Below are 11882 nucleotides of genomic sequence, written 5' to 3'. Positions count from 1 at the left end.
GAGTTCTGTATATGGTACGGTGGTTATGTCTACAGTGTTCCTGAGTGCAGCAGCAGCGGCCCCCTGGTCTGCCAACTCGTTCCCAGCGATCCCAGCGTGTCCTGGGACGCAGCAGAGGAGCAGCTGATGCTTCTGGGCATACACAGACATGATAGTGTTAAATACAAGACTAACTATGTGGTTTTTGGGGGGTGTGTGCGATGACAGTGCGCGAACAACACTCAAGGAATCTGTGTAGATGATAGACTTTGGAATTTGATTTTCAAGTATGTGTCGTACAATCAGTAAAATTCCATATGCTTCTGCTGAAAAAATTGTTGTGTGGATGCTCATGGTTCTGGCTGCACTGAAATTCGGACCATGAGCAGCGCAGGAGACCATAGTGGAGGTTTTAGACGCGTCACTGTGAAATTCTGCACATGTGTATTTAAACTGCAGAGAGAGAAAGTGGGGCAGTATTGCAGCTCGCGGTACCCGATTTTTGTCAAGTGTAATAAAAGAAAGGTCGGAGGACACAGGACGAACTTTCCAAGGAGGTAAAATGTTTGAAAAGGATGATCTGTACACATCTAAAAAAGAAGCGCTCAGATCCGAGGCTCGCTCTCTCACTCTAAGTGGAAAGGGCAGAGGAACGGATGGGCGATTTACAAAAAGCACAGATGTGGATGTGTCGTTAAAGACGGGATAAAAAAGATGGTTATTCAGCGATGAAATTTTAAAAGCATAAAGTAAGTCCATGTACGTCCGTTGGTTCTCAAGGCTCCACTTATTACACTCGGTATACAGACTCTCGACAGGGCTAGTACGAAAAGCACCCGACGCAAGCCGTAGTCCCAAGTGTAGCACTGGGTCAAGCATTCGCAGCGCTGTTTTAGTCGCCGACCCATATACCACACTGCCATAGTCTAAACGAGACCCAACCAAAGCAGTATAGAGCCGTAGTAGGAGTTCTTTGTTGGAGCCATACAATTGGTGTGAGAGAACCTTAAGTCTATTCATTGTTTTCAGACATTTATGTTTAAGTTCCTTGATGTGTGGAATGAATGTGAGTTTCTGGTCAAACACAACACCTAAGAACTTGTGCTCCTTGTTCACAGGAAGCGACACGCCATTTAGAGTAATGTCTGGGTCCGGATGGACCCCTCGCTTCCTGGAGAACACAACGCAGGAGCTTTTTGCAGGATTCAATTTAAACCCATTCCTGTCTGCCCAGCCGGCAAGCTTCTTGACACCAAGCTGGACCTGACGCTCGCATATTGACATATTATATGATTTAAAAGATATTTGCACGTCGTCTACATACATAGAATAAGAGATTGTTGGTTGCAGTGCCTTTCCAAGAGAGTTCATCTTTACTATAAAGAGAGTGCAACTCAACACGCCACCTTGCGGCACGCCATTTTCTTGGACGTGAACCTTTGAAAGTGCACAACCAACTCTTACTCTGAACGTTCTCTCTGACAAATAACTAACAAGGGTGTTCAACATATTACCCGAAACACCGAATGACCTGAGGTCGCTAAGGATCCCATAACGCCAAGCGGTGTCGTAGGCCTTCTCGAGGTCGAAAAAGACAGTTAAACAGTACTGCTTATGCACGAAGGCATCCTTGATGTATGAGTCAAGTGCAACCAGTTGATCGTTCGTCGATCGCCCCACCCTAAAGCCTGCCTGGCAGCTCTCGAGAAGACCATTGTACTCGAGGAAGTACACGAGCCTGCGATTAATCATCTTCTCGAAGAGCTTGCACAGGCAGCTCGTCAGGGCTATTGGACGGTAACTTGAGGGGGACGACGGGTTCTTTCCCTCCTTCAAGAAAGCCACTACAATGGCCTCCCTCCAAGAGTGTGGAATGTGCCCTGAAAGCCATATTTTATTATATAGGTGTAGAAGTGCTTCAAGTGTGTCTGCGTGTAGGTGTTGTATCATTGTATATGTAATGTTGTCTGGGCCTGGAGCTTAGGGTTTACACGTGCTCAGAGCATCCCTCAGCTCATGTAGTGAAAACAGGGAGTTGAAAGAAGTCTGTGATTTGTTGTTGTTGTTGGCGTACCTCCCCAGGGGGAAAGAGGGAAACCTCTTCCGCGCCTCTGGGAAGGTGATGCTTTCTGTCAATTTTAGATTGATTATTTTCTTTTCCACTTGGAATTTCTCGCACTTCCTGGAGTAGGCCGCATGAGGGCCCCTGGAGTTTGCACATGTGGGGTTGTCAGAATTGCAATTGTCAGTGGGGTGGTCCTGCGCTGCACATTTCGCACAGGTTGTTTTGCCACGGCAAGAGGTTGTGCTGTGCCCGAACCGCTGGCACTTAAAGCAGCGGCGCGGGTTCGGTATGTACGGGCGAATAGAGCATCGGATGTAGCCTGCATTTATATATTGCGGAAGTGTCGATCGGTCGAAGGTCTGGATAATGTGTTTGGTGGGGATTATCTTATCGTCCCTGCGAATCGTGATGCGGCGCACGGCTGCGACGCCCTTGTCCTTTAACACTTCAAGAAGGACGAAATCTGTTTCTGTAAGGAGATCCGACTCTGGAATCACACCCTGGGAGCTGTTCAGGATCCGGTGGGGTGTGATCCTGATGTCCAGATCATGGATGCGAGTTTGGGCAAGAAGTATGCGGGATTGTTTTTTATTGTTAAGTTCGACAAGGATTTCTCCTGTCCTGAGCTTTTTGGCTTTATACTTTTCACCTAATGTGCTTTGCAGAAATTTCGAGACAAGGAGTACCGACAGTGAAGCGATGGGTCTCGCTGGGTCAGATGACTCGATCACAAGAAAACGAGAATAGTTATTCACGTTTGTTGAAAAGACAATTGTTGACAGAGGTGGGAATGAAACTTTGGTGCGGCCCCTTTTCGGGGGGCCGATCACGTCTGGGGGAAGGGGGGTGTAGAAAATGCCATATATCATAGTATAGAAGCAGGGGACGGGGGTACTTTCTTCTTTGACTTTACCCTGATGGTCAAAGAGGTCCCGGAGCTCCCTGCCTGGTGAACAGACAGGGAGCCCATCCGCCGGAGCTTGACCTGGGCTCCGACGGCCACCGTTCGTGGTTTCTAACCCTCCACCTATAAACACATCGCCACGGTTGGATCCAGCTTATGTTTGGGGGCTCGGGGTCCGCTGTATCGCCAGTACCGTCACCAAGATTGCTCAAGGTGCCCCGTGCGGGGTACACTGAGAGTACGTGCTACTCTGGTGGTACGCACTACTTTTATAGTATACCCACAGTAGCTCTAGGGTGGGCACACGTAGGCGTAACGTTTGCGCCTAGGGTGAATGGCGCGAATCTACCTGACGCTTGGCGTTCGCGTCGACCATGTCGAAATGGAACAGTCGGATAGACCAGCTCCATACCCCGAGAGACCCACGTGCACTTCCGCCCACGGGAGGCGTTTTTTTAACCCGAAAGTGTTTTATTCTGGGATACAGAAATATTTCTCTGACGGGATATCCGTAACGGAAATGACGCCAGTAAAACGAAGCAAGTGGCCTGTAAAGGATGCACCCCTGCAAACAAGGTCTTCTTGGGAAGAAGCAACCTTTAGTACGAAATAGTGCGCTATTATATAGGGTTGTTCGTTTTCGGGTTGTATATTTTAACACGAAAGTGTTTTATGCCTGGATACACTAAGATTTCGCTGACGTCATATCAGCCACGGAAACCACGCCAGTACACCTTTGCCGAATCGTCCCGACATCAGGGCGTCACTCGCCAAGCACAATAACAGAGCCGCCGGCCCGCCCACTATGCTGAGCGGCAGATTTTGCTGTACATTTCACATTTGTAGTTTACCGTTTCCTATGACAGAGCAATCTGCCACAGTTTCTTCCTTTCACTTCACCCACAAGAGAAACATGCCAGCCGGGTGGGATTCGCACCCATGACCTCCAGAATGTGCGTCTAAATAAATAAACATAACATTTTTTTTTCGCCAGTAATTAAGAGGAAACTGGTAGGCGCAGCTGAAAAATTTCGATTTGTCTTTGAAGTGGCCTAACATGCTAAGTCCCTAATCCTTCGAAGTGCTTTGGATCTTGTGCTGCACGTAGCGTTCTTTTGAATGCCGACTAAGCATTGTTTCAGGACGTCTTCGAAGGCCATTTGAAAGCGAAGCAGGAATTGTGCTTCTTCAGCTGTACAGTTCCGTTCAAAATATAAAACTGGGCTGTTCTACCAACAATAGAAAGTCCGCATATGTTTGCTTCCGGAAACCGTTTATATGCTGAACGTGCGTCCTCTCTTTAGAACGGTCACGTACCTTTTCAGCTGTCCGTACGGGGTATTTTCAACTGAAAAAAAAAGCATAGACGGACCACTTATACTTTGTACCTTTTAGTATCCATGCCTGCATTTTTTTATGCGTTTCAACTTCCAACTTGGTAAACATGTTGTTGATGGCATGGTTGAGGCCACACGAGTGCATTTTATGCCTTTTATACGAACATTCACACCAACAAAAAAAGAAAATTTGCTTTATTTAGTGTGACAGCCTTAAGTACCACATTCTTCGAAAGGCTGCGTTCTTGTGTTGTACTACAGAAGATTCCCACCGTAGGAAAGAGCAAAACCTACAAAAACATCAAATCGTGCGAAAGTGCCTTTTTATTCTATTATCCTGCTCTGTGACGTTGAGTATTCATCAAACTGCGAAATCATTATGCTCGAAAGAAATGATAGATACTTTTGAGTTATGATGCCAATGAACCTGGTTATCGAAAGTAGTATCCGAGAGTGTTACCTCCGCGCTACATTTGCACTTTACCAGAGGCAGAACCGTAGTTGGTGTGCGGCATGCAGTGCCGACGTGCTATCGCATGACAACTTAAGGTGCAACTGTGTAAAAGCAAGGCATGAAGAACATTCGTTCTGGCCCATTTCTTGCGTGATGTGTCCCCATTCTTCCTCTCGAACTAAGTCGCGTTAAAAGCAGATAAGTGCCACCAGGAATTGTTTCGTGCACGTGGTTTGAGAACCAAATATTGGCAATATATGACGTGCTGATTGCCGGATTTAACTAAACAAAGCCGTTTAAAATGAAAGCGAACTGTTTCAATCAACTACTTTAGTATTTTGAAGTAAGAATGTATGAACACAAATGTACGACTAGAACTGCTCATTATCTCGGAGGGAACGGTTAAAAGGAACCTAAGAAAACACTAACATTTGTCTACATGCTGCGAATTTAATGTTGAATGTGTATGCCACAGCGAAAAAAATTGTTACAAATGTTCTTCATTTTGTGTAGGACTGCAAATTAACTAAAAAATAGGTGCTAAGCTCTACGCAAACTGCCCTAGCAATCAGGAATGTGTAAGTTTGCTTTAACTCGAAAGTTCTTAGATGACTGTTGTTGCGAAGCAAAGGTTACACGAATGGGTGTTCTGCTATACAAATCATGTAACTATATTGGTGGCGCTTTCACTTTTGTGGCCACAGGGTCTTTCGATTGACGTCTGGTGTCAGTTAACGTGCGGACACTTTCGTGGCCGAAAATATTTTCCTTTCCAGGATTGTGCAACACACTATGATGTAGGCAATATTGAGCGTCATCACAACAATTTGGGGCGCCTTTTGTTAAATTTCGTACTTAGAAGCCAACGTCTGAATCTCGCTATGTTGTGTAGAGTAACTTTTGATTCCATTTATATCAGCACAAGTAACGACAACAAGGTCGTGACAGAACAGTTGCTTCGTGGGAGCAGCTGTTCTACATCCAGCGTGTTCTTGTGTCAGCATGCTGGTAAACCTTACAGGTTACGTAGCCGTCGACAACAATAATCGCGAGTTTGTTTTTCGCTGCCCTCGCTTTGTATTTTCAGACTGCGGATTGAAATGTGCATGGTACCGCTCTCGCAAAACAATCCCTTAAAATTGCAAACAAAGGGAAGTAGCTGTTGATATAAAGCATAAGACAGAGGCCGTTTTGTGATAGAAGTGTGTAACGAAGATTTGAATATCTGCACAGGTTTTTGCTTGAAAGACGGAAACAAATGTAAGTGCTCTTTTGGCTCTAATTCTGCCTACTATTCAGCGCTCCAATCGCGCCATCAAGCAGCCATGCGTTGCCCGAAAAGGTATAGCAAAGAGATAGAGAGAGTGGGTGTCCAGCGTGCATTCGTTGTTCATTTTCTTTGCGTCTTGCAGTAACCAGTACTTGCCGCCATCAATGCAGCGGCAAAGTGCTATAAAATGGCTCAACCTGAGTGCAAAGTCACACAATATATTTGTCACGCTGAGGCAAAAGCGAAGGAAAATGCTAGTCCGGCCAACTTGGCGAATTTTCTTCATGAATACAGCCAGAGTTGAATATTTTGGCTAGCGCATTTCAGCAACGACAAATGCATATACAGTCGTTCAGGCATTTTGAAACTGAGTGCATTTACCTTTACACTTACTCGCCATTTAGCAAATGCATCGCTTGCTGACCTTGCCCGGAGCGGCTGGAAGTTCCAGACGGGAAACTCATTCTGGTTGCTTAATACTATGCACGCGCTAACAAGTGTCGGCGCTAAACACAAGGGCTAGTGCATTTCGAAAGACACTTTCCCAAAACGCGCTAAAATGTCTTCTGGTGCACTTTTAGGAATGTTTCGCAAATACTGGTGGACTATTGAGGTTTGATTGATTATTATGTTTAACGTGCCGATGCTACCCAAGCGATGAGGCGCGCCTTAGTTGATGGCTGCGGATTAATTTTGACCACCTGGGGACCATTAACGTGCGCGGAAATCTGGAAGACACAAGTGTTTTCGCCTTTTTGCCTTCATCAGAAAAGCGGCCGCCGCGGCAGAGAATCGAAGCCATGTGCTCGGACTATTATTTCAGGCTGCGTTCTCGCCTGTGATTACATCTCGGTGCGTAGCGCCAGTGCACGGTTATTTGCTCGGGTGTGATTGATAACAAAGCGTGCACCTAAGGTAGTGAGGCTCAACGTTTTAATATTTACATGTGCTGATACCAATATTGTACCAGGAATCTTTTACTCGATTCTTGTACTTGTAGCTGGCATCAATCTGTGATGCAGTTAGTCCTGTGTGTACGAACGGAATACACCATTGACGCTGAAGCTCACGCTAAAAATATTGGTATGAACGCCAGGGGAAAGTTCTTGCTATTCTTAGAACTGAATACACGCATTTACCGCATGAATGCTATATTTAATGTTGCTTGAACACGGTGGCTACCAATTGAAAAATGTCGAAAGAATTCAAGTTCTCGCAATGGCTTTTACAGCTTAAAATGTAGTCGCCACAAGCCAGGGTGATGGAACATATCAAATAAATTTATTTACGATCAAGAAATGAAAACCTCGGATGATTGGCATAAATTAAAACTAGGAGTCTAAAGGTTTTTTGTGTGCATTACTTCTGCAAATGGGTTTTCAACAGCGAAGGTACCTGTAGCGTACCCTAGGGAGTGATCGGTGTGGGTTTTACGAATTTCAGCAGAGCTTTTATTTTTTATCGTGGAGTAAAAACACAGTTGCTTTCATGTGGATTCGCACTTTATTAGGCAAACCCTCTTGCGAGAAGGGAGAGAGGTCTTTAATGGGAACTGGTGGGGTAAGCCCTGCTAGGGAAAAGGCTTGCTACTCCAGATAGGGAATGACTAGAATGATGAGTGGTAAAAGTGGGACATTAGGGTACGGCAGGAAAAAGACAAACACTAAACATGAAACGTTAAAAACGAGAAACTAGGGAATGTTGCTGCAGAGTCTATCCATAAAAAATACAATTGAAAAGAAAATGCACCGCTCATAGAAAGTATGTATTACAGCCTTTGCGATTCTATCTTCTAACATACTGAAAGATTTAAATTTTTTTGCAAAAACTTCTCTGGGTTAACTTATGTGTTCCGTATAATTGGTGCGGTAAAATAACCCAGTTTACTCACAATGTGACATTGCAATAATATAATTGCTTGTTTACTAGCTTGTGATGGAGTTCGCACTTGGACATAAACATTTCTTCGATTTCACGTCTAGCAATTTATTCAAGAAGTTATTTTGGTAGAAGCGATGGCCTGTGTAAAACGAAAAATTAAATTCGTTGCGCATTTTCCCATAGCCATGGTTCCACAACACAATCGTTGTATTTTACATTGTGATCTTTTCATAGACGATAGTCTTCCTTAGGCTACCGAAACACCGAACATGTTGGTTGTCTGTCTGTGCGCCTGTCTCTAGATGCAGCTGCCAGGCAGAAAGCTAAAATGAAATCTAGAAAGGGGAGTTTACAGAGGCAGACGATTTCAAACCCCCAAATGTGAAACAAACTTCATATTTGCCAACATTGTTCAGCAAAAAGAAAACATTAGACCTATTTAAGGCAAAACATCAATACGTAAGTGGCATTTTCAGTGCTATGCTAAGAAAAATGCGTTGCTCCAAAATTTTTTGCGATAAGAAAAAACAAATAGGCACTGGAAACCATATTTCTAACCAAAAATGGATGGACAGCATGCGACGAGTCTGGAGCTTGTGACTGCGTTCCAAGTCCTACAGTGACAAAACGTTCTACTAAAAAGCGCGCGACAAGTAGGGCGCTCAAAAATTGAATCGGTTTAAAAGCGCTCGAGAAGTAGGTCACTTAATAATTGAATCGACTTTAGCTAACCTTCTCCGTGTTTATCATGGGATGAACTATACCGGACGAGGACGAGCTTGAGAGGTGGGAGGAGAAGACAAGAGAGCCAATTGCAGGGCAGGGGCGACCGAAGTTTATCATATTTGGACGACATTTATCATATTTGGACGACATTTCAGCAAAGTGGGCAGATACACGGCCTTTTTTGGTTCAGAGAGGTGATCAAGGGATATTTAAAAGAAGCAAGTAATCTACTCTACCACCCATTACTATAGAGGAGCCGTTCAGTCACTCATTAGTCGGTCTGGCGGCAGACTTTGACGTATTTATACGTACACTGGGTTTTAACTCCCTTATTGCCGATAAACTACTGTGAGCGGTATGGTCTTTGTAGGTAGATGAGCCACGGAGTGAGATGCCGTAACGTTTTTTTTTTCTTGATAAAGCGAACTGCACCCTAAACAAGACAAATAACATCCGTATTTGTCTAGACGTGGATTTTTTATTTTAGTAGTAGCAATATATTAAACGGTTGCTCAAAATGAAAAAGGTGGCCTTTTATGTATTGCAAAGATCAGACACGTATTTCTCCAGTTGTCTATAAAGGGTTTCTTCAGGCTTTATTTAGACCCTTCCTTGCCAAGAACCCGGACTAAAGCATTATCATACTCTATAACAAGAGTAAGTAAAAAATATTTCGGTGTGTTTTTCTGCTTTTTATATTTGAGGCACTCCTTGAAGAAAGTTGTCCAATAAACAAGAAACGCAAAAAAAACGCATAGCGCCACAGGGCCAACGAGAATCTTGTGTGTGTTTAAAGATGTGGAATCATACGATATGGAGTTCAAGAAGATGGCATTCGAGGGGTCAATGATAGGGACGTTTTCGTCAAGGCAAAACAACGATACAAAGGGCAATGGTTTGTTTAGATCATTATTACACAGAACAAATTTGACATATATTTACTGAAACTGTAATAGAAGGACTTCTAATAGGCTTTTATTGCGACAGAAACAGAAGCAAGACAATGAATCGAATCCTGCCAGAAAAAGAACGGTTAGCCAAACAGAATACCCATGGGTAGGAGAGCTTCTTAATTTAACGCAGCTATGCGATCACAAGTGTTTGGTAATTATGGTGAACATTTGTCCCTTTTTTTCTTGCAGAAAAAGAAACCACTTCTGCCCCTCTTTGTTCTCAGATGCTGTGGGCACAAATAAAGAGTTACCGTAATTGTAAAAAAACGTCAACTAAATTTCTTGTTTTATGATGATGATATGATTGCTATTGGTTTCCCCTTTGTAGCGGCGTGATGACAGGTCATCTTACAGAAAGGGCTAATATAACTATGTTTTATACTCTTGGTTTAATACTAGCGCTGCTTAAGGCAGGCACAAAAAGCATATTATGCAGAAAATACTTTTTTTCCTTTTACAGGTGGTAACTGTCCAAGGCAATATTCCCCTCTCTGCTTTTCGTCCACCATCATTCTAATCTTCTTTTTGTCCCCCCGACAGCCTTGAAGTTAATTTCCTCTGTGATACCCTTAAATCCTAGTGCTTCTGGAAGCCCAATATTCCCTTCATGTAGATTTGGATGGATACCTTCACTATGGGCCGCATAGTTTCTGTTTCTTTTCCGCAGACCACGCATACCCCATCATTTTGTGAATACTTCCCCACAAAACTCTTAGTTCGCAGGCAACCTGCTCTAGCCTCAAAAAGCAAAGCACTGCCCTGGGAATTACCGTAGAAATTTTTCTTTCTGATGTTCAATTTCTCAGCCCCGTACATCTCTTACGACGTTTTAGCTTCCATTTTTTCCCTTCATTTAATCGTTTCAATCTGCCTTGCTTCTTTTTTGGTTACCTTGGCTGTTCTGGATTATCCACTGTTGTTTCCGTATTTCATCGTTAGCCTTCTAGTTTTTCTTAACCACTGCGTGTCCACGCTTTTCAAGTATAGGTACCTAAAAACCCTAGCTGCCAACCTTCGCTGATCCATTGCCCTCAGCCTCATCTCAAAGCATATTTTACTCTGTGCTTCTCTAACTTCAAACGACGCCCAGCCCATATCTCCCTGGACTGCTTCGTTTGTTTTTGCATGCGCGCCTAAGGCCAAACATCCTACCTTTCTCTGGTTTACTTCAAGGCCTGATAGAACGTCTGATTTTAAGCAGAGTACAGCATTCGCAAACGTGAGACCCGGAACCATTACTCCTTTCCACATTCCTCTTACTACTTCATATTTGTCATATCCCCACAGATCTCTATGCTTCATTATAGCTGCGTTTCGCTTTCACTTAACCTTAAGTTGCTCCTCGTGAGTTCTTAATTAGTTATCCCCTTCGTTTATCCACACAACCAAATATTTTTATTCCTTCACTCTAGGTGATTCGCCTTGCCGGATAGACATTACATCAGTGGTAGCGTCATTGAAAACTATTATTCCTGATTTTTCTGCACTGAAATTTAACCCGAGGTCAGTGGCGTCGTGGCCACTAATATTTATTAGCCGCTGCATATCGGTTTGGTTATCAGCTAAAAGAACAATGTCGTCTGCGTATAACCCTCCCGGTATATGCTGTTGTACCACTTCGCCTTGGAGCATATGGGTAAGGGTAAACCCTACATTACTTTCTTCCAGTTTCTTTTCTAACCCTGATATGTAAAGCATGAACAGTATTGGGCTCAAAGGGCATCCCTGTTTCAGTCCCTATGGATGTTGACCTGCTGGGCGCATTTCTGTCCTTCCCATGTAAAATGTACTTTATTGTCTTTATAGATCGCCATAAGAAACTGCATTACTCGTCATCTAATCCCTGGAGTTTCAGCATTCTCCACAGCCGTTCTCTGTTTACGTTGTCATATGCCCCTTTAATGTCCAAAGACGCAATCCACAATGGTCTATTCTGTGCTTTATCCCGAACAAATTGTCATCCTGTCGCCTGTGTTGTCTAAATTCATTCTGCAGTTCCCCAAGCATTTCATTTTCTTCCATTCATGCTTGAATTTCTGATTTTATCGCCTGCATTACGAATCTATACACCACTGACGTTACTGTGAGTGAGTGTATGAATAAATACTGGCTTTGTCTCCTCTGCCATTATATATTTATTTCATCCTACTTTCTAGCCAGTCCTCTGGTATTTGTTTGGTTTCTATTACCTTATCTATTGCCCTCATAAACGATTCCTTACTTTTAGGTCCAAGCAGGTTTATCAGTTGTATTGGTATTCCGCCCGGGCCCACTGCTGTCTGGGGCAAACCTTTTGCTCTGCTTTTTTTTCCA

This window comes from Haemaphysalis longicornis, unplaced genomic scaffold (genome assembly GCF_048455015.1).
Source record: "Haemaphysalis longicornis isolate Haplotype H1 unplaced genomic scaffold, Haemaphysalis longicornis Haplotype H1 scaffold_9, whole genome shotgun sequence".
Lineage (NCBI taxonomy): Eukaryota > Metazoa > Arthropoda > Arachnida > Ixodida > Ixodidae > Haemaphysalis > Haemaphysalis longicornis.
The sequence above is the reverse complement of the archived record's forward strand: the minus strand, read 5'-3'. Positions refer to the sequence as shown.